This window comes from Marmota monax, unplaced genomic scaffold (assembly GCF_021218885.2).
Source record: "Marmota monax isolate L192 unplaced genomic scaffold, Marmota_monax_Labrador192_F-V1.1 WCK01_AAM20220418_F8-fsc00012, whole genome shotgun sequence".
NCBI lineage: Eukaryota > Metazoa > Chordata > Mammalia > Rodentia > Sciuridae > Marmota > Marmota monax.
The window spans coordinates 4,250,316-4,273,271 of NW_026695227.1; the positions used below are offsets into that span (position 1 = coordinate 4,250,316).

General features: G+C 35.1%; 1 protein-coding gene across 5 annotated transcripts in view; it reads right to left on the bottom strand.

Annotated features, from left to right (window-relative positions):
• Eps8 (epidermal growth factor receptor pathway substrate 8) overlaps nt 1–22,956 on the bottom strand; it is a 163,441-nt gene that overhangs the window by 87,683 nt on the left and 52,802 nt on the right. The window contains exon 1 of one of the 5 annotated variants that reach the window (XM_046436045.2): nt 6,923–7,076. The exons of 3 other annotated variants lie outside the window; for them this stretch is intronic. The gene's annotated coding sequence lies outside the window, so the exon portion shown is untranslated. Of the gene's footprint in view, nt 1–6,918; nt 7,077–22,956 lie in introns of those variants that run through there. One more of the 5 variants, XM_046436044.2, reaches the window with a different exon arrangement.

Here is a 22,956-nt window from a genome sequence, read left to right on the forward strand (position 1 = left end):
CACGACATAATCCGTGTCAAGCACTGATCACAGTAAGGCTAGCACATAATAGAGGCTTAAAAATGTTGAACATAATTCTTATTACTTAAGGATAAAATATATTTTTACTACAGGGGGCCACAGCATTGCATGTTTACTTTTGAGTTCCTATTCACTTTTAAGACAATTCATTTAGTCCCACCAGTAAGTTTATGCCTCCTCCCGCCTTTTCAAACAGTATATTGGTGAAACAAGTTCTCAGGCTTTCTCTGTTGCATGGTCTTCTTTCTTACAGGGACCAGTTAGTGTCTTTCACCACTGTGGGGGGTCGGGGGCGTGGAAAAAAGAATCAGTTCACACTCTGTAGGTTGCCAATTAGCACAGTTAAGTGCTGTTTTAATGTAAAATCTATATACATAAAAGCATGTATGCAAAGACACTTAATTAAAACCACAGAGCTTATGGGAAAAATAAAGTTAGAGGTAAATATCAAAAACATTTTTAATAACATATTTTTTTAAAAAAGAAAACATAAGAATCTACTGAAGACCATAAGACCATACCACCGTCTTACATTTGTTAAATGGTTATTTTAAAAACAACAACACTGCAATAATATGGCACTTCACCTTGTAAAAGATCTGAAGCTAGTGTGTGGAATTGGCTGTCAAAGGCCGCAGCCTGTGATTGGAAAGTGGTAAAAGAAGGGTTACCTGAAATCAGACGGAAAGTTATAACATAAAATGTGTGTGGGTGTGGTTCATGATACATGTGAAGTAAGGTATCAGGGTATCTAAGGTGTGTACATTTGCATTCTGAGTGTCTCCATGCAGCTCATTGTTTTAAAGAGACAATGAAGGAAGGTAAAGAAAATATTTCTTAGATGCAATCAAGCATAAGGGATGTGAAATTTTAATTGTGCTCAAATTGTTCCCTAACGTCAACCACTTAGTAACAAATTCCCATTTTCAAAACCAGCATTAGAGCAAAACTATTTATTCTCTTAAGACAGAACTGTAGTCAGTATCTACAAAGCCGGTTTGTCTTCCATTTCCTATCAGCCTCAATCTTTACCTAGGAAGAGTTGTTCTAACTCTACCAGTATCGAGCCACCACACAACACGATCTAAAGTGTTTATAAACTTCAACTTTGATCATTTCTTCAGCTTTCCCTTCTGGAAACAGCTCTAATTCAGAAATAAGGCCTTATTTCTTTAGACTTGTCCCTCAATGTGCATTTTAACAGAGGAGTAAAATGCCTTCTGGTGAATTCACTGCCATGTCATTCCATTTATTAAGTCCTCAAATATTTGTACTGAGCATCTACTGAATGTAATACAACACAGGAGAAACTAGACAAAATTACTGTAAGCTCAGAGTGACTTAGTCAATCATTTAAACTCAGTCAACATCACAGGAAGAGTTAAAATATCACAGCACATAAAAAGAAATAAAAGATAGAATGTGAAGCACCATAAGAAAATGCAGAAAACAAAACATTATTTTTACAGTTGGGAGAGAGGACCAGGAGAAATTTAATGGCGCTGGTCAGTGAACCTTAGGAGAGAGGTAAATTTTAGTTATAAAGAGAGGCTTTCCAGTTAAAGTATGAGTAAAGAAAAATAGGGAGGAAATGGGAACTACAATATATATATATATATATAGAACATTCAGAAACTTAGCCTGTAAACTAAAATACAGGATTACAGGTGATAAATTACACACTAGACAATGGTTTTTATATGATGGGAAATGAGAAGAACACTGACAACTTCTAGCCAGAAGAATGTGGCAATGGGTTAAGAATGGGCAAAAGGGAGCTGGCTTTCAGGAGGCTAGGCTTTGAATAAGTAAAGAGAATTCATTCACAGTCTTTGGAATGCCAGCCCAGAGCAGCAGGACAGCTTTCCCCTACCACAATTCCGGGCTTTGTGTCCAAGATTGATATTCATGGCTCTATTTAATGGATACTAACTGTGTCATTTGGTCTGGCAAATTGTATGAAATGGTAAACTAAAGAAAAGTTACCTGCATAATGAGGAAAAGCTTTTTTTTTTTTTTTTTTTTTTTTAGAAAAATTGAAGAAAAGAGTAGGAAATTGTTACCAGAGCTTTAAATCTGGTGGTTTGGATTATGTACTTAACAAAGTTAAATAGTACTATTCTGAATTATATCTAAATATCTGACACAATGTATTTTTAATTAAGAAAACAACAACGTTCTTAAAACCAAAGCCTTCCTGCAGAAGAGTGATATGTGATCCAAGGCAAGCTTAAGAAACACATACCACTTTGCTGGGATCTTACATTACCAAGTACACTACTTCACAAATTGTTTTAACATTTGAGAAAATAATTTAATAATTAAGAATAAAAGTTTCTTCTAATATAATTCTTAAATCTAGTTAATACAAGTTTCTATATGCAAATGCTACAAATTTTAGCCAAAATAAGAATTATAAGTTCTTCAAATAATTGACAAGTCAATTTTTAAGTATTTACGTGTCAAATTATTTTTTATTTTATTTTATTTTTTTATTGTTGGTTGTTCAAAACATTACATAGTTCTTGATATATCATATTTCACACTTTGCTTCAAGTGGGTTATGAACTCCCATTTTTAGCCCATATATAGATTGCAGAATCACATCAATTACACATCCATTGATTTACATATTGCCATACTAGTGTCTGTTGTGTTCTGCTACCTTTCCTATCCTCTACTATCCCCCCTCCCCTCCCCTCCCCTCCCCTCTTCTCTCTCTACCCCCTCTACTGTCATTCATTTCTCCCCCTTGTATTATTTTTCCCTTTCCCCTCATTTCCTCTTGTATGTTCTTTTGTATAACCCTGAGGGTCTCCTTCCATTTCCATGCAATTTCCCTTTTCTCTCCCTTTCCCTCCCACCTCTCATCTCTGTTTAATGTTAATCTTCTTCTCATGCTCTTCGTCCCTACTCTGTTCTTAGTTACTCTCCTTATATCAAAGAAGACATTTGGCATTTGTTTTTTAGGGATTGGCTAGCTTCACTTAGCATAATCTGCTCTAATGCCATCCATTTCCCTGCAAATTCTATGATTTTGTCATTTTTTAATGCAGCGTAATACTCCATTGTGTATAAATGCCACATTTTTTTAATCCATTCGACTATTGAAGGGCATCTGGGTTGGTTCCACAGTCTTGCTATTGTGAATTGAGCTTCTATGAACATCGATGTAGCAGTGTCCCTGTAGCATGCTCTTTTTAGGTCTTTAGGGAATAGACCAAGAAGGGGAATAGCTGGGTCAAATGGTGGCTCCATTCCCAGCTTTCCAAGAATCTCCATACTGCTTTCCAAATTGGCTGCACCAATTTGCAGTCCCACCAGCAATGTACAAGTGTACCCTTTTCCCCACATCCTCGCCAGCACTTGTTGTTGTTTGACTTCATAATGGCTGCCAATCTTACTGGAGTGAGATGGTATCTTAGGGTGGTTTTGATTTGCATTTCTCTGACTGCTAGAGATGGTGAGCATTTTTTCATGTACTTGTTGATTGATTGTATGTCCTCCTCTGAGAAGTGTCTGTTCAGGTCCTTGGCCCATTTGTTGATTGGGTTGTTTGTTATCTTATTGTCTAATTTTTTGAGTTCTTTGTATACTCTGGATATTAGGGCTCTATCTGAAGTGTGAGGAGTAAAGATTTGTTCCCAGGATGTAGGCTCCCTATTTACCTCTCTTATTGCTTCTTTAGCTGAGAAAAAACTTTTTAGTTTGAGTAAGTCCCATTTGTTGATTCTAGTTATTAACTTTTGTGCTATGGGTGTCCTATTGAGGAATTTGGAGCCTGACCCCACAGTATGTAGATTGCAGCCAACTTTTTCTTCTATCAGACGGCGTGTCTCTGATTTGATATCAAGCTCCTTGATCCATTTTGAATTCACTTTTGTGCATGGCGAGAGAAAGGGATTCAGTTTCATTTTGTTGCATATGGATTTCCAGTTTTCCCAGCACCATTTGTTGAAGATGCTATCCTTCCTCCATTGCATGCTTTTAGCCCCTTTATCAAATATAAGATAGTTGTAGTTTTGTGGATTGGTTTCTGTGTCCTCTATTCTGTACCATTGGTCCACCCACCTGTTTTGGTACCAGTACCATGCTGTTTTTGTTACTATTGCTCTGTAGTATAGTTTGAAGTCTGGTATCGCTATACCGCCTGATTCACACTTCCTGCTTAGCATTGATTTTGCTATTCTGGGTCTTTTATTTTTCCATATGAATTTCATGATTGCTTTCTCTATTTCTACAAGAAATGCCGTTGGGATTTTGATTGGCATTGCATTAAACCTATAGAGAACTTTTGGTAATATCGCCATTTTGATGATGTTAGTTCTGCCTATCCATGAACAGGGTATATTTTTCCATCTTCTAAGATCTTCTATTTCTCTCTTTAGGGTTCTGTAGTTTTCATTGTATAAGTCTTTCACCTCTTTTGTTAGGTTGATTCCCAAGTATTTTATTTTTTTTGAAGATATTGTGAATGGAGTGGTTGTCCTCATTTCCATTTCAGAGGATTTGTCGCTGATATACAGGAATGCCTTTGATTTATGCGTGTTGATTTTATATCCTGCCACTTTGCTGAATTCATTTATTAGCTCTAATAGTTTCTTTGTAGACCTTTTTGGGTCTGCTAGGTATAGAATCATGTCATCTGCAAATAGTGATAATTTAAGTTCTTCTTTTCCTATTTTGATGCCTTTAATTTCTTTCGTCTGTCTAATTGCTCTGGCCAGCGTTTCGAGAACTATGTTGAACAGAAGTGGTGAGAGAGGGCATCCCTGTCTTGTTCCAGATTTTAGAGGGAATGCCTTCAATTTTTCTCCATTCAGAATGATGCTAGCCTGAGGCTTAGCATAGATTGCTTTTACAATATTGAGGTATGTTCCTGTTATCCCTAGTTTTTCTAGAGTTTTGAACATAAAGGGATGCTGTACTTTGTCGAATGCTTTTTCCGCATCTATCGAGATGATCATATGGTTCTTATTTTTAAGTCTATTGATGTGGTGAATAACATTTATTGATTTCCGTATATTGAACCAGCCTTGCATCCCAGGGATGAATCCTACTTGATCATGGTGCACAATTTTTTTGATATGTTTTTGTATCCGATTCGCCAGAATTTTATTGAGGATTTTTGCATCTAGGTTCATTAGAGATATTGGTCTGTAGTTTTCTTTGCCAGGCGAGCACGCTACCACTTGAGCCACATCCCCAGCCCCTCTGCACAAAAATTTTATGATTTCAACTAACAATTATTAAGCCTAAAATTCAATGAGCTAACTATGTACCTTAAAACTCCAGACAGTTCCTTCCATTAAACTTCATACATACTTTTGTGAATTAATGGCAAATGATGTCCCTGAAAAACAAACTAAAAAGCAGACTTCTCTATACAATTTATTTCAGAATTATTTATATAGAAAGAAGACTAAACACGTATCCTCTCTCTAGTCGTCTCTTCTTATATACAATTTACTTAAGTTAAATTGAAAAAAGTTTTCAAGTCTAGCTGTTGAGAAGCCAAAACCTCTTTTAAACCATTCCAGGTACAGTATATACAAAGGCACCCTTAAAGTGGGGACAGCTGGGTCAAAGAACAAACTGTTTTACATACAATTCCCAGAGAATACATGAAGTTTATATTCCACATGATACTGACATTTGCCTTGGAATTTGACCAGTAAAGCTCACTGAAACTTTATTGGCAAGGTAAGAATAAATTGAACTATAAACATCTCAAGGACGCTCAACTATCTATTCTACTAAAAGCTGCATAACTCATATGGGTAAATTTTGTGTGCATTGATAATGTCCCTTATGGTATAGAAAAATCTTTAAAAATAAGAGACACATTACAGGAAAATCAACATATATGAGAATATATTTCAAAAAGGTTCAATAAACCATAAATCATGGTATTTGAACTGAAAAATACACATCTCCCAGCACCAAAACAGTGACTTAACCAGTTATTTACTTTTGTTTTCTATATGTTCAGACACAATGTTATCAGTTCCTGATTGGTTTTAAATAGTATCAATCTTAGCCTTGAATGTAGCTACTAGTAACAGAACAATAACAAAAAGGTTGCTTCTGAATATGATTAAATGTAAGAAACCAATAAGAACCTGGAAAATAAAACATCTAGAGACCTCTATATATTAAGAATCATGTTTGTAACTAAACTCAAATTTGATGTTTAAAACACATAATTATAAACTTGGATTTTTGAAACAGATGTTCTTTAAAAGATTCCATTAATTAATCATTTACAAGTTCCATTAATACACATAGATTTTTTAAAAGAAAACTTGAAATACACATATTCAACTACATTTTAGGTCCCAAGTGAAAATGTTTACCCAGAAATCTGGCAAGGTCAAGTCTGTGGGACTCAAAGCCAATAACAACCTAAGAAGGCTAAACCTGGTTAATAAGCAAATTCTCATAATACAACTAACATTGTATAAACAATTCAAAGCAGTTAATATTTATAGGATAATCATAGTGTTTTGTATATAAGTTCAAAGTAATTTTAAGAAAAATTGATGTCTTGTGTCTGTGTATTTCCAATTGTTAATTGTCAACAGATCTCTTTTAGCTCTAAAATGAGGGGGAAATTATTCTCTTAACCACCATGACCCAAAGGAAGAAAGTCCTTTAAATCCCCATCACTGTAAGCAAGAAGACAGGAGGCACGATTCTGTAAAGCCTGGGGTAACACCAATTTCACCAAGTTCAAAATCCACTTAGAATATCAAAAGGGAATTTAAAAAATTGTCAAAGGGCTTACTTGGACTAAAAATATTACTGCAAGTTTCAAGGTCCACAAACACCTTCTCTAATAATTACGCCTTTGAGAGCCCTCCTTAGCAAAGAAAATATTCACAAGCTCAAACTTACCTACCCACACAATTCAGGCAAAGCTCCTCCAAGCAATCCTCAAGGTAATACTGAGAGGGCATTCCTCTCGGCTCACTTATGTGCCAAGTGACCTTTGGCACATCCACAGAAAGGGTGGAACTTCAAGCTTAAGTTTCGGTATTGTACCAGACTGAACAAAGTTTCTCCTTTGGCTTCTCTAGGGCGTTAACTAAGACTTCCTCTTCTTGTTAAGTGAGTAAACACAGTTACTATTAAGAGCTTCCAATTCTTGCCTAAGGTGGTAAAAAAAAAGTTGGGGGGGGGGGTTAAATGGTCAAAAACAATGGCTAACATTGATTGAGAACTTACTATGTGCTCTAAATTAACACTATAAGGATAGTTACTATAACTCATTACTTACATGCTGAAGAGGCAGAATCTGAGAAACAGAGTGTTAATAAATAACTTCAGGGAATTGTGGGCACAGCAATATGTTTCAAAGAACTAATGGAGAAGACATCACTAAAAATGCCTTGAAAAGACAAAAAATGAGCGGAATGAAATCAAATATATAGCTTTACTCGCAATAAAGAAAATCCCCTGATGCCAAATCAAAGCTAGATCCAGAGGCCAAAGTGGCAAGCGCAAATACAAATACAGCAAGCGGAGGCCCTGAAGAATGCTCACTGGAATCTCCTGAGTGCTTCAGTCTAGATTCAAATTGATAGCATGTCCCCCTAAGCAGACAAGACCAGAGGAAAAGCATTTGCTCAAGAAAGCAGAACTGTGGTAGATTTCAGCCCCACTATTCCTCAAAACAGAATAAAATCTGCACAGTTGTATATAGCAGTCCTGATGTCCACATTTGGACAGAAGAAGTCTTGGGTACATAAGGTATAAAGTTGTAGAAAGGCCCTTCCATAAAACCAGAGCCATTTTCAAAGTGCTGCCATTGCAGTTAAAAAGTGCTGAGGGCACAGATGAAATTCATCCATTACCTTAGTAATATTTTAAGGGAGCTTGTCTCTGAGAATATGGGGGAGAAGGTAGGGAAAATATTGCAATAAAAACTTAGAATCCTACCAGGCATGATGCCTCACACCTGTAATCCCAGCAATTTAGGAGGCTGAGGCAGGAACATCACAAGTTCAAGTTGTGATCTGAGGCAGGAAGATCACAAGTTCAAGTTGTGCCTGAGCAACTTGGTGAGACTCTATCAAAAAAGGAAAGGAAGGAAGAAAAGAAGAAGGAAAGGGAAGGGGGAAGGGGGAAGGGAAGGGAAGGGAAGGGACGAACGAACTTAAAGTTTGAATCTTATTTGTGTGAGACTATCCAAGCTAAGAAATTTAATCATGGGCCAGTGATACCCCTAGAGTATCTAGAAGAAGCAAACATAAAACCACTTTAAAGTAAAACTCCATAAACAAGGTAACATCGGCAGACAGAAAAAACAAACCAAACAAAATATAGCCATTAAAAGTGAATTTATAATTATATTGCAAAATATGTGAGAAAATTATTCAATGATTGTTAACATAAATACTAAACAGAAAATTTAGAACTCCTTTGAGTTTTTAATATGAAGACTCAAAAAAGAGTATATTTAATTTAATAAAGTGTAAATAAAGAAAAAAATAGAATAGAAAACCAAAAGATTAGGTAGGTTTTACCAAACCCAATTCAAATATATGCATATATAAATATATGCAAATATACTGTACACAGAGCACCCAGGTTTTCCTCCAGATTTCTTATAACTTGAAAAAGGAATAGCAGCACTGCGGATAGAATGTTTAAGATTTATTTTAAAAAGTCAACACCGATATTCAACAGTCTAGCAGGACCAATTTCTCTCCAACTTTCGTTTTCTGCCATCTCTTAAGCTCCTGACCACTCTGCTCTGCGTTTCCTTATTCCTGGAATTTCTGACCCATCCCCATGCTGTTCTTTACCATCTCCAGCAGCCAGGTGAAGTGAAAACTAATGTGCACCCAGATCTCCCTTCAGAACTGATGGGTTATTCCCCAATTGCTCCTGTGCTCCTCACCCAACATCGTACCTTCCTCCCAGGAGGGGTTTTTCAGACATCCAAAGACTGGTTGGCATGTAGAATATAAAAAGTTGGTTCCCTCTCCCCAACTGAGGAGGACAGTGAGAAGCCATTCCAGCTTTGGAGTTCCCCATGGGTCAGATCTTCCTGAGACTGCATTAGCAGCCCAAATTATCACTCTGCCCAATACCAGTTCTTTCCTTCCTTTCCACAGGGTTTGATGCCAAGAGTACTTTTTAGTGTACTTGCCACTTGCCACTATTAGTATATCCACAATGGATATATTAATAATATCCATTTCAAAGTCTGCTTCCTAGGGGACCCAAACTGGGCAGAACGGCATCAGGAAAAAATGGCAGAGTTCAGATACTCAAGAGAATGAGAATAAAGGAATACGGATTTCTTGAAACCAAAAGGGAGAACAGTAGAAAGCACAAACAATCTCTTCAGTGTGAAGATCAATATTAAATGTAGCATAAAGGAGAGACTTTAAAATGAATAATATAATCAAAAGTAACAATACAATCATAAAATTCCAAACTAACATTTTAAGGTATTCCTGTAGTTGAGATCTAAAAGAGATCTGAGAGGGTGTCCCAATTCTAACCCCTGTCATTCTTAAGATAATGTCTCATACACCCACAAGTTCCCCGCCGCCTTCCCCCCCCTCCCCGGCTCCTCCCCAAGAAAAACAACATTATCACTTGGAAAGAGTTTTCCAGTAATAAGTTAATAGTGCTAATAAAGTAACAATATTTTGATATACATTTTGCTTCTGAATCATTGGTGAAGATGCTAATAAAGTTTTAAGAAAGGCTAATCCAATACAGGATGGTGTATGACAAATCATTGTCCAGAATAAAACAAAAAAAAAATAAAATCATCTATATCCATGCATGTGTGCACTTAGGATGCTATGCCTAAGGGAATAAGCCATTACCCATGGACCTAAACAAGGATGCAAATCCTTGGGTAATGGCTTATTCCCTTAGCATAAGGCAGTTTACCAGAAGGGATTAGATAAAATATCATATATTGAAATATGACAAAATTGGTTACTATGCATTTTTCCATAGCTTTTTCAGGATGCTGGAAATTGCATATATACCTCTTCACTGGTAACCTTGTCCAACGTCCCATACCTTGTAACCACACATAGAGGCAGACATGATAGGCAATAGCAATAACCTGTCAACTAAGATCATCACATCTTGAAATGATAAAGGGTCACTTACATACAGTGTTAGAAGAGTCGAGCAGAATGGATCAACAATGTCACAACCCCTTTCATCTTGGAAGTATAAGCAGAATCCCAGTTCCTGTATAGGTTAGCCCCAGCTCATCATCTGTCCTTCATTCCTTTCTCTCCTAAGACAATATGCTTTGTCTTCCCAAAACCAACACTTCTTCTTCTTCTAACTTTCTTGAAGAGAGTAAGAAACTAATGTATTAATAATGATATAATCTAAAAGAGATTTTTGCTAGGGAAAAGTCTAAAATACATCCTCAAATTTCAATTATAAACAAGCTATCTAAATTCTTATGGGTAGAATGACCATTTAAATGCTTTAACAATATATCTGAAGAAGGTATAGGAAATGTAATTTACATTTGGAGAGAATCATATCTAACTACTAACATACCACAGGTAAAAGGACAAACATGCATAGTACGTAAGTGAGAGGAAAAACCAATTTATTCATACAAAGAAAAAAGACTAAATGGTTCACTATGGGTTTGGAGTTATTGTTTGGTCATAAAACCTAGATTAAAGGTAGAAAACAGAAAAGTATATATAAATAAACACTTGGTTAGGTAACTAAATACAAACAGCAGCACCAATATAATTCCTTCTTCCCATCAGCTATTTAGAAGAATGAAATCATGATTAAATCTTCAAATATACAGATGGCATGAGTCTTTTTTAAGTTAGTGAAATACTGATTTGAAAAGGACAAACTACAAAATCATGTAACAAGAGTATGTAAGTGAACAAAATGATATTTTTACCTTAAACTTGCTAAATTTAGAAAGAAACTAAAGGCAACACCATATAAAAATTATCTGATTAAGGATTTAAATATCTTTAATCTGAAAATCACTGTACAGTTCCAATAAATCAAGATCTTATTTGGCAATGTCAATTAAAAATTTCAACAAATTTTTTGGGGGGAAAAAAGTGAAAACCAAAGGGGGAAAAGTGATTTCTCATGCCCATTCATCCCTATAACCAAAGACAAGGTATAAAACATAAAGCCCTCAGCACTAGAAAAACCACAGGTTTAGGTTTATGTACCATATATGCCACTTAGGAGCTCTGTAACATTCATAAGTAAGGTAACCTCTTACCTTTCACTTGCTCACCTATAAAATGAGACCAGTTTGTAAGGCCTCATTCAGATCTAATTGCTAGAACATTTTCCTAATACAAATTTAAAAGGAGAAATATTTGCTAAATTAGATTTTGGCTAAAACACAGTAAGTAGCAGTTTTAGTCTTTTCAACCTACAATGATAAATTTCAGAAAACTGAAATAACCCAATATTCAGAAAACCTAGAGATGAATGAGATGCTATGAGGATATCTGTAAATTCTCTTGACAAATGATCAAATAACACTTTTTGCAGAATCTCCCATTTCTGCTTTTTAAAAATCCCATTTAGGGCTGGGGATGTGGCTCAAGCGGTAGCGCGCTCGCCTGGCATGCCTGCGGCCCGGGTTCGATCCTCAGCACCACGTACAAACAAAGATGTTGTGTCTGCCGAAAAACTAAAAATAAATAAATAAATTTTAAAAAAAAAAAATTAAAAAAAAAAAATAAATAAATAAATAAAAATCCCATTTAAATAGCCTGTACTGAAACACAATATATACAAAGAATTTCTGAGAGGAAGGTAGTGCCAATATTTCCCATCATTAAGATGTCACTTAAAATTTCCTCATTTCACCTGGTCCACATGGTAGAGAATGCATATCAAAAGAACTTGCAGAATGTTCCTTATCAGGTAGCATTTTGAAACTTTTAATGTCATCCTCTAAATCTGTCCTTTCCACAAAAAGTTAAGCTCTAAATATAAATACAAATAATAAGAACAACAATAATAATGATGATAGAACTATTTCAGCTTATTAAAATCATGAGTGCACTGGAGTTCTCAAGTGCCATTTGGCAAGCAAATGGCATTTCATACAGAAGTATCAATCCTTCCTAGAGTATTTTTACCTCAACTCTGTAATACAGTCAGGAAGTTATCACATTGGCTAGATAATGAGGCTTACCCTCTCCTATCCATAATCATGAGCTATAGTACTGTACAGGAAGTGAGAGAAGAATAAAGGGAGAGGCCAACCAGCAAACAGAAAAAAAGAACTGTACCTGCTGATAAGATATCATCTAAGCAAAAAATCAGGTGAAGTGCCCAACTTGGATTCTGAATCTCAAAACACTGTTAGGTATCACCAGCTAATTACAAGCAAGCAGCCTTGGAAAAATTAAATCAGGAAGCATTACAATAAACAGAATGAAATGTCGGCTTTCTGAAGAGCCGTTTAGAAAAAGCTGTATAAATCTTTGCTAGCATGATATAGCCTATGTCATCCTTTGAAAATAAAACCTGCAATTAACTCTGCACATCAAATGATCCTTGAAGCTTGTATGTTACCAATAAATAGGGACAACAGAGGGGGCTTAAATCAGACAAGCCCTGTCAGTGGCACACAGAACAGGAGTTACATAAAAGAAAACACCACAGCATCACTTCAAACACGTCCTGAGGCTGATGCCATTGAGGTGCTGATACTAAGCTGCCAGGAGACACACCATTTTAAAAGTGATTTAACTTCTGTTAATATCACTGGACCATAGTCTACCAAGGTAGAAAAAATTCAATTATTGCCTTTGGCTGAAAATTTTTACCATAGTGAAGGTTTATCCTGGTTGGGTAAAATACTAAAAGGTTACTTTCAAGTTTATCTTCAGGTGATAAAATGTTGATTCTCCAACCCAATTCCCAATCTGTGTTTAGTTTGCAGATTTGAGATTTGTAATGCTAATTCAGACTGCAGTACCTAATTCCCTCCTATTCCTGACATGGAGCTACAGAAAACAAACATTATCAAAAGGCCACATGTTATTGTCAAAGAAGCCATGGATTTGAAATCTAAACCTTACTATTTCCCATGGCTAACAATTTCAGTGTTACATGACTTTAAATAGATGATAAAAATAGGCAAAAAGCAGGTGTAAGAACTTGGACTCAGACACAAAACAGATCAAATCCCAACTCTGTCATTTATAGCTATATGACTTTGGCCACATTATCTCACTAACTCTAGGTCTGTGAAATGGAAATAGTGTCTTTTTCACAGAGACTGATTGGAATAATGCACCTAAAGGGCACAGCGTGCCTGAGTAACTGTACAAAACAAGCAGCAGATTTCAAAACATAACAACTCCTCGGAGTTTCCTCCTCTGAATAATTCAAATATTTTCTCCTTGCTAGGAGATGCGTAGGTTCAAATGAGGTAACATAAATTATAATGCTTCATTACTCCAGGGTGACAGAGAACATATTGGTCATACTATGACATAACCAGATTATATTGTAAAAGTTGTACATTGGCAGTCAAATTCTAGAAATTGTTACCAACAGTCATACTCATAATGCTCCTAAAATTGGCCACTCCTTAAAGCAAATCTGATCATATCATTTACCTAGTTAGAACCTTTCCATCCTGTCTGAATGCAGAAAGAGAAAGAAACAAAATAGATAGATAGATTAGAATCAGATGCCTGTCACATTTTCCAAATTTGTGTCTTTCCATTGACCCCTCACCTACTTTGCCCAGCCTAGGCCTCCTTGGGCAAGATGCTCTCTTTGCCTAGAAGTAAATCTATCCATCTCTTAGTACTTCTCATCCTCTAAGCTTCAGCTTATCACTTGCTCAGAGAAGGATGCACACTTACCCATCCCCCTACCTAACCCACCCCACTGCATTATTCTCTATAGGAAGATACTCTCATTTTCTTCCTATTACTTAATGCAATTGGTGATTCTGTACATTACTTAGTTTTGGCCTGTGTTTTCCAATAGGACATGTGCTTTTTGAGGGCGAGGACTAGCCTTTGTTATTTACCACATATCCCCAGCACTGGGCACAATGGCTGGCTCCAGCAGGTAAAGGGAACCAATATTCACTCAGAGTGAGAAGAATGCAAGAAAATGATACAACTTATATGCCAGAGCAGAACTCATATTCTTCCCTTGCAAAACTCACCCAACTACATACCTGCAATCAGACAGCAGTCTGTTATTCCCCACACTCACAATTTAAACCCACCACAAACCAAACAGGTATTATTTTTAACTAACAAAACCAAATGAATTTTTAACTCCAGTAGTTTTTCTAGTTAGACAAAAAAAACAGTTTTCTCCAAACTGTTTTTCTAGATAGAAACAAACCAATATTTTAAAAAACTATATAAAACCCAACAGAAAAAACAAAGTTTGTGGTGCTCAACAAAAAAGTAATTACTTGGAAGCAGCCAGTTCTGTGAACCAATGAACATAAAATTTCAACTACAAACCCAAAACAGTCTCTCTAGTCTGAGGCATGATGCTTCAAACACTAGCCTACTGGTTTTCCACTTTTGGAACTTTCCTTTTATGCATAATAATGGGAGAGGGCTGTATTTGTATATGCATCAATATAAAAGGATTTTCCCCAAAATTTAAAAAAGCAAATTTTTACTGCTATGATGAATTCAAATGAATTCAAATTCATGAATTGAATGATTTCTCTTTAAAGTCTTCTTAGTATTAATTTAAAAGGTTACTTTTTAAAAGTGTATATTTCTTTGTCATGAAAATCTGTAACTATCATCCTTGCACCAAAATCTTTATATATAAGCTTGTTTTCTTAGAATAGAATTCTAGAGAAGGAAATGCTATGTGAAGGAAGATGTCCATCTCTGAAATTATTTCTACACAGTCAAAATTGCCCTCCAAAGATGTTATACCACCTTGCACTGTCTTAGTCCATATGGGCTGCTATAACAAAAATAATTTATAAACAACAGAAACTTTTTACCCACAGTATGGAAGCACTGGCAGATTTGGTGCCTGATAAGGGCTCTCTGCTTCAGTGATGGATGGAGTCCTCTAGCTGTATCACGGCCAAAGAGATGAATAGCTCTCTTTAACTTCTTTTTAAGAACACAAATCCTATTTAATCCCCTCTTAAAGTCCCCACCTCTTTATACTATCACATTGGTGACTAGATTCCAACTTATAAATTTTGAGTAGTCATATTCAGACCATAGCATATTTTCACTCATAGTTTATGAGATTTATTTCTGTTATCTTACGCTCAGACCCAAACATTAGATATCACTTCTTTTAAAAATCTTTTCCAGGGACTGGGATTGTAGCTCAGTGGTAGATCACTTACCTTTCATGTGTGAGGCACTGGGTTTGAATCTTAGCACCACAGAAACATAAATAAATAAAGATATTGCGTCCATCTACAACTAAAAAGAATATTTAAAATATTTTTTTCCAATCTGGGTGGGGAAAGTATACATTTCTTGGTTTATTTGTGATTGTTAAATCTCTCTTTAAAACCATTTTCCCTAATTGTTTCAATGCTTTCTTTCCAACTTTTTTTCACCTTTGCTTTTTCTGTTGGATCTACAGGAAACATTCTATCAGTTATCTGCATGGACTTTTCATTATATATGTCCAAGGCATAAATTTTTTTCCCTCTAGACCAAAATAAACACACATCTTGGATTTATGTATTTAGTGTTAAGTTTCACCTTAAAAAATATAATATAAACTTATTCTACATCTACATTTTTTAAAAGCATAGATAGATCCTTCTGTAAACTCAGTAACAAGATCAGACACCCAAATTTAAAACTATATCTATTTACCTTTTTAAAAATTCAGTTTAAGTGGTCCATCTTTTCTATATATCTCCTCAGATTATTCTAACTATGTTAAATACAAAACGAAATTTCCTTTTTGATCAACTCCCAATTAAGGTCATTTTATGTATAAGGAAATGAAGTTTTGCACATTAAGTTAATGCTATCACTCCAATCCCAAAGAGGTTACACCTTCATTTTTACTGCAAACACAGAATTAAGTTTTTGGGGCTTTTTAATATATATTTTTTTAGTTGTAGTTGGACACAATACCTTTTTTTTTAATTTATTTTTATGTGATGTTGAGGATCAAACCCAGTGCCTCGCACATGGTAGGCAAGCACTCTACCGCTGAGCCACAATCCCAGCCCCAGAATTAAGTTTTAAAATAACCTATACTAAAGCAATACTTTATTTCTATAAGGACGCCTGTTAATGTCTTTATTTCTCATTAACTTATAGTATTCTGGTCTTCTGGCTTAAGTAAAAAGTTCTATGGCTTCTTAAGACAATATAAAAATATCACTAATGAGACAGTAAGTCAATCCTAAGGTCTATGAAATTACATGCTTTGATGTCAATATTCACTCTTCATCTCAGACTACCAAGATAAACAGTATACATTATGTAAATGGTATATTTCGAATTCTATCCACCCAAAAAATCTCCTTAGTTAGGTAAATATTAGACTTAGATCAGGGGCTGGGGCTGGGGCTCAGGGGCAGAACACTTGCCTCACATGTGTGAGGCAGTGGGTTTGATTCTTAGCACTGCATATAAATAAATGAATAAAATAAAGGTCCATCAACAACTAAAAAATAATTTTTTAAAGACTTAGATAAAAAAATAGAAACAAAAACCCCTCGATTCATAAAGAATAAGTGTTTCAGAATATGAATAAACTGATATTAAATTTTCTGTATCTTAAATAATAGTATACAAATTAATTTAAATTGGTTACATTTCTATTTTAAAATTTGGTTGCCGACTGCTGTAGTATAAGTATTTATTAAACAGATACTGTGTGTGGATTTTTGGCAGATTTTTTTACATGAGTCTTTTAAAAAGACATACATATTCATAACTCCCCCACAAATTCTCCTGACAATAATCCATTTTGTAAGAGGTATGTTTACAGACATATGTTTACATACAGGTATGTTTACAGAAATGATGGCTTCAATATCTGCAAGTATAGATATGTTTTATTTCTAAAAACCTATCAATCTTCAAACTTTTCCTCAAAAGTTTAAAATAGCACACAATGCATTAAAATGAGTCTTCAGTTCACTTTCTGTCATCTTGATTAATTTGACAATGAAATAAAATTCAACATCCTTGGAGGATTATTCACTCCCAGGTGTTCTGTTCAGAAACACTGTTTTTTTAATTAACTTTAAGAAAATATTATCATGTATTCCATTAGGATACCCTTAGTCCACGGATCCATGCCAATAAGTTACAAAAAGTCAACAGATATCTAAACCAACTTCTACTCACTTATGGAGACTGTCAGGAATTTTAGCAGTGAATTACTTTATACTTTATACTGAAATACACATACCATGAACTTTGCATTATCTGAAACCACTCTCACATTTATCAAGGAAAACTGTGTGTGCACACATTTTGTAGTGTATACAGCATACTGACTTACATTATTCTTAATTCTCATACTTTTGTTACCTTATCGAAGGTTACAAAAGAAGGTCAGGCATGACTCTTAGTCATACAGTGGGTGATTCATTCACTTACAGTACCACTCTGGACATCAGACCTGTAAAGATTTTATTACAACAGCCCTGATTCACCACCAAACAAAAGAGAGATGCATGAGGAAAAATAAATGATTAAGGGGAAAAAGGGAATTTTTCAAATTCACAAGCTCTGTCAATAAATAAGTACTTATTATCTATATGCTGTATGTGTGTCTTAATCATTTGTTAAAATTTGTCTCATATCAGCAGGTTGATTGCTTTATAAATAAGATATAGAATCTTCACTAAAAGGTTAATCTGTATTATAAATACAGATTGAAATGCACATATTAAAATCATGAAAGTAGCACAGATATTCTGAACATCATAAACAGTGAACAAAGCATAAATCTAATAAAATCACATTTAAGAGTAAATGAAAAATCAAAAGATATTAATATGAAGACCAGTGAGCAGCCAGTCATAAAAACTGAATACACAGGAGGTTTCAGGAAGCAAAATGTCACTTCTGTGGCAGTAGGTCAAAAAGGCTTTGTCGAGGGCTGATAACGGAGGATTATTTCACAATAGAAACTAAAAGGCTGATAAAGCAAGAAGGATTGGGAGCTTATTTCATATGAAGGGTGGGTTGAGGAATAAAGCAGGAAGACAGCAATAAACCAGTGGGACAACTGTCCAGAATGACTAGGTGATGGGATCTGGGGAGGGTATGGAGGATCCTCTGTGGATACAAAATGCAGTCCCCGTAGTTGTCAAGGAAGAAAATCTAAAAACCAAATGCCTGGAATAGGTAGCAATGACTCAGTGGAGTTCAAATATGTGCCAAAGTTCAAGTACAAGAACTCAGACAAAAGTTGAGTTAATAAAATTGGTCAAAAGGGAGGGGCGAGGAGTCTACATGGTAACAACACCAAATGAAAATATAACATGCACACAAACAGAATGATTTCTTCCCAGAGATACAAGCAAAATTTAGTAGGCATTCCTCAAAATACGATAGCGTGAAGAGGCAAATTTTGAAGTGATGATCTTTTTATCTTTTTTTTTAATTTAATGTGAATTGGTAATTAGTTATTAGACCCACCTTCTTCACCTCCTGAAGAAAAAAAAATGAAGAAATATTTAATAACAGCCCACTCTGTGCTGTGTACTATTACATATAACTGAAATCATACAGTCATCCTAGAAGCAGAAATGATGGCTCCAGTTTTACCAAAGATGCAAAGAAGAGGGGGGCAGGGAAATCTCCTTAATTCATCCTAAAACTGGAAAACCACTTTCAAAGATCTGGTCCAAACCTGGTCCTGGTAACCAGACCTGGACCAAATTCTGTTGTGTGTGGCTAATTAAGATTTGATTGCTACAGTTAAACAAGAATGATTGAAATTCAATCAGCAGTACTTTTTTCAGGGTGTACAATTTGTTCTCTTAAATCATCATTCCACTAAGAAATCTTATTAATTTTATAAAAAAAAAATATAAGTTACACACAAAGTACTGTAGTTTTACTATTTAAGTTTCTCACAATGCCTGTGGCACCTAGGATTCTAATTCACTGTCAAGCAGACTTGTATCTACCTGAAGATCTAGGAATTTTACTCAGCTAGATTTGCTTTAGGAGCAATGACTACATGGTAGGTCACTCACTACATCCAGTTTCAACATCTTGCAACAAGAATCTACATACCCCTGTCAGTAACTCAACTTTATTCCTGCAAACTCTTAGTTTTACTTGTGTTCATCTTTGCTCTTTCTTGTGTTAAATTTTAAACCCAAATGAAACACTTTAACATTTCTTTTAATGTTTGTAGATATTAGCAGATTTAACTTTAAGGAAACTCACCATTCTTACAGCTTATGTAAATACAATTAAGCAAAATATTTCAAGTACTGACTCATTAAAATAAAGAATGGATAAGTCTAATTTCCTTTATAAAGATGCTTTTGTCAGTTTGCTTCTGCCTCCCCCATAATTCTTTAACAAATAATGACAAATTTATAACTGTAGCATAGGATAGTAATTCCCTACCAGCTCTGATTGCAATGGAAAGGTTTAAAGCCATATGAAATGACTAAGTTCCTGCTAGTTAACACTGAAAGGAAAAAAATCAACAAATTAAAAGCATTGATGTAGCTAATTCTAGTAAATTCCCTAGGTTTGTATACTACCTATTTTTTCAGGGATGGAATTTACCTGTTGCCCAAAGTATGGTCAACTGATAATAAGAAAACACAGGTGACTAGAGGCAGAAGAATCACTCCAATCCTAAACTAAGCAAACTATTATTCATCACCATGGTATTAACGCTCAAAACAGATACAGGCAAATTCACAGATAACACTTTGAAACCAGGGGGTGAGTGGGGGGTGGGGGATGCATGTGTATAATTTACACAGTGTCCTGTGCCAAACTCATAACAATTCAAGAGAGGAAGCTTAAAGAAACTACAGCAGTGCCCTTTATCCATACTGGGTCCTGATGCATTGAAGTGCAATCTGCTTCTCACTACAAAAGAGTCTTAGAGGGTGTTATTCACAAAGCAACAGCAATTTGTGGAACACACTCCCCAGACGGCACTGTTATTTTTATTTTGCTGTTTACATTCCATCCAGTGTTTATGCTTTGTGGCTTTACTCTGAATACAAAAGAATGTATAAGCTAACATATGTTAGATTTTTAAAGTAAAAGCCCATCTTTAATATTGTGGTGTATTCATGAGATAATTAAAGATTTTCTGGTCATCTCGGCTGTTGTTTTCTATTGTTAATCATACTAACAATAGTTATCATTTAATACTTTCATAATGCATACACATTGTCATTTATCCATTTCACAACCTTATGAGATAAATAAACTGAGGAAATAAAAGCTCAGAAAGCCTGAGCACTTGCCTGAGGTCGCCTAACTTAACTTTCAAATTCAGATCTTGGTAACTCTAAAATTTCTGCTCTTCACCCTATGAGGAAAATAAAAGCAACATTTTTTTCTTTTGGAACTTGATTCCATTCTACCAGTTTAATTTAACCTGTATTTCAGAATATATTACAAGCACGAGCTAGGTACTTTAAGACAATTTGAAAAATAAAAATTCAACAAGTTACACTGAAATTAGACGATTCCTAGCTTGGAGCAGCTTAAAAACTGAAGGGCTTTAAATTCGATAATGCTATTCTAATTTGTAAACAAAACTCTGAATACTTCGAAGGCAAGAACCTTACCTATGCTCTAGCATATTACAACTCCTTCTTCTCTATATTTGCTTCCTGTGTCACTAAAGAGAATTACAGACTTGGCAATCAGACACACTATATATAACTTTACATCAGCACCCTCTGGTTCCTGGCTGCTACTCATTAATACTTCATTTCTTGTTAGTTCCATAATATATTCCCCATATTAACCATGTATTCAAGCTATAATACAGTTTCCCTTATCCTTTATACCCCGCTTTATCCCCTCCCCTATACCTAAAACAATGGAGACAAACTGCATGACCTCCTTTATCTATATATAATAAGAAAATCTCCAACAGACCAAAAGATCTATTAGGTATTGAATGTTGCTTTAAAAAATGAACTGAGTAATAATATCCTTCCTTGTGACACTTAAAATATTCCATTTAGTCATTTCAGAAATGAATCTCAGTCAAAAAATAAAATCAACAAAATATATTACAAGAACGTGAAGGCTTGTCCTTATGTGACATGGAAACTAACCTATCTTGGCTAGAATAATCAAAATGTTCCAGAAAACTATTTCACAGACTTTTTAGCTGTGTTTATAAACCAAACCCCCAAAACAGAACCCTTGTAAATTGAAATAACTATTTTCTTTTCAAAGAATTTGGAAGAGTTAAATTCAGGCTGTGAAACTTTCAGTTTTCCATCATTAAAAACATTTCACGAATATGGGGATTTTTCTTTTCTTTTTTTTAATTTTTATTTATATATGACAGTGGAATGCTTTACAATTCTTATTACACATCTAGAGCGCAATTTTTCATATCTCTGGTTGTATACAAAGTATATTCACACCAATTCATGTCTTCATACATGTACTTTGGATAATAATGATCATCACATTCCACCATCATTTCTAACCCCACACCCACTCCATTCCCCTCCCACCCCTCTGCCCTATTTAGAGTTCATCTATTCCTGCCATGCTCTCCCTCCCAACCCCACTATGAAACAGCCTCCTTATAGCAAAGAAAACATTCAGCATTTGGTTTTTTGGGATTGGCTAATTTCACTTAGCATAATCTTCTCTAACTCCATCCATTTACCTGCAAATGCCATGATTTTATTCTCTTTTATTGCTGAGTAATATTCCATTGTGTATATATGCCACATTTTTTTAAATCCCTTCATCTATTGAAGGGCATCTAGGTTGGTTCCACAGTTTAGCTATTGTGCAGCTATAAACATTGATGTGGCTGTGTCCCTGTAGTATACTGTTCTTAAGTGATACGGGGATTTTTCACTTCCCGTGAATTCCATACTAAAGATTCAAAGAGTAACATATTTTCTGAATAGATAAAGTATATTTTTCAGTATTCTTTCATTAAAAGATTTCTTTTAATTTTCATGTAAGCATTAGGAATTTCAATTATCCCTCAAACTGGCTGCAAAAGCTATTCTGTGTACTATTATTTAACCCTAGGGCTTGTACACTCATACTCTGAAATGAAAGAAGATGTGTGTGTGTGTGTGTGTGTGTGTGTGTGTGTGTGTTTAAGCAAAAGGAAGGTGGATAATTAATTACTATATATGTATGAATTTTTTGTTTTAGTTTTGCTTTTTAGAGTTGCTGGAGTTTGAACTCAAGGCATCACACATGCTAAGAAAAATGTTCCACCATGAAACATCCTCAGCCCAATGTCTGGTTTTTAAAATCTGATTTTATGGTGGAAATTTTTATCTTGCCAATAAAGAGGAAACACAAACTGAAAGAACAGATTTTTGTCTTTTAACTTGATAATTACTCTTTTTTTTCCCCAAAGGTAAAGGTTTAAATATAACTGTCAGCTCCTGACAGGAGGTAAATCTAAAATTAAATTGTATATATGTCATAGTATTTTAACACTATTCCCCAAAATGCAGCTCATTAGTAACCAATTAACCCATTTCTAAGTCCATAGTAATCTCAGTCAGATGAACTGACACATCTCTAGGCCTGGACTTTCTCATCTTAATGAATATGAGTGAAGTATCATAGAACCTATAAATACCTACAACTTCTCAAGCTGATCTACTGTAACAAGAGATCTTTATCAATACCAGAATCCATTCTGATCCAGGCCATCTGTACAGAGCGCCCTTCAGGGCCTTCCCACATTATCATGGGGATGATGATAATGAGAAGGGAGGGAGCTCAACAA